The sequence below is a fragment of the Nannospalax galili genome, unplaced genomic scaffold (genome assembly GCF_000622305.1).
Source record: "Nannospalax galili isolate Female #2095 unplaced genomic scaffold, S.galili_v1.0 scaffold234, whole genome shotgun sequence".
Lineage (NCBI taxonomy): Eukaryota > Metazoa > Chordata > Mammalia > Rodentia > Spalacidae > Nannospalax > Nannospalax galili.
Window position 1 is genome coordinate 2,771,402 of NW_008335054.1, and position 1,589 is coordinate 2,772,990.

The following is a 1,589-nucleotide window of genomic DNA, read 5'->3' on the forward strand; positions in this document are numbered from 1 at the left end:
AAAGACAATCAATCTTATTTTAGTTTTTGTCTTTGAGAAATGAAATACTACAAAGGTTTTTATTTTTCTTCTATGTTTTGCTTTGATTCTATTTCTTTAAAAAACTTACAACTTTTTTAAATACACAGTTAACAGAAGACTCTAAATCTGTAATACTCTTCAAAAATTGAAGTCAGAATTTAGTATATCCTGCACTTATGACTATTTTAGTTTTTGTCTTTGAGAAATGAAATACTACAAAGGTTTTTATTTTTCTTCTATGTTTTGCTTTGATTCTATTTCTTTAAAAAACTTACAAATTTTTTAAATACACAGTTAACAGAAGACTCTAAATCTGTAATACTCTTCAAAAATTGAAGTCAGAATTTAGTATATCCTGCACTTATGACTCATTCATAAAATTGTCCCAAGCATTCAAAAAACACTTTTATTTCTCCATTTTCTTGGTGTCCCAAACATCTCTTTTCTGAGGAATCACAATTATTCCTGAGCTGAATCACAACAAAGACTTGTGGGGAGAAAAGGGGAATTGCTTAGGCATTGGGAGCATACATTGATAACAAACACTTCTCACAGACCTGCAGGATGTTGATGGGAGTTTAGAAATGCCTACAAAAAGATCCGCGTCAACGTCTGACCTATCTCATCTATTGTTTGAAGGGTTGTTTTTGTTTTTGTTTTAATCACTGCATTGGATCAGTATTAACTTTGCAAACACTAATGAAAACACACACACACAGCATTTGTAAAGAGCTTCTAGGGAAGCATCTCATATGTGATTAATTTTCCCCAAAGATGGTCAATTTCAGGATCACTTATCCCAAGGAACAACTATAAACATAATTCCCTAAAAATTCTTTTTTAGTTGTCAAGACACACTAAGAGAAACTATACCTCAAAAGTATGGGTCATATGTCTCCTGTCTAAGTTCCAAATGAAAGGCACCAACCAGCTAGACTTTTCTAATTTGGGGACGGCCAGGCACGGAATAGCTCACTGCAATGGGATTAGGGTGACCTGATGTACAGGCTGATTCTAGGCACCCACTGTGTCACTAGAATGGGGAAGGGGGTAAAAAGAGAAGTGTGAAGTCATACTGGAGCTGACAGGGGAAGAAGCAAATTGGATGCCAGAAGGTGAGTGACAGGCTCACAGCTCAGAGCAGAGAGGTCCAGCAGTGATGCCAGCTCCTGGCTCTTCTCTTAAGTCTTTTAAGTCAGGCCTTCTTGAACTTTTTCCACTCACAATCCCATTTTGCCTGAGAAATTTTTATGCACAACCTCAGGTACGTAAGTGTGTTAGTGACCTGTTGCAGCAGTTGGTCACATTGAGTTTACAATCTGGAAGCAGAGATCAATGACTGACGATTGTCCACTTGCTTTCTGCTTTTTTTTCAGTCCCAGACCCCAGCTCATGGGATAGTGCCGCCCACATTCTGGTGGGTTTCCCTCAGTTAAACCTTTCTGACAACACACTCAGGGACACACCCAGAGCTATTTCCTTGGTGATTCTAGATCTACTCAGTAGACAATGAAGATTAAACCATCACAAGAGGCGTATAAAATAGGCACATAAATCAAATTAAAAAA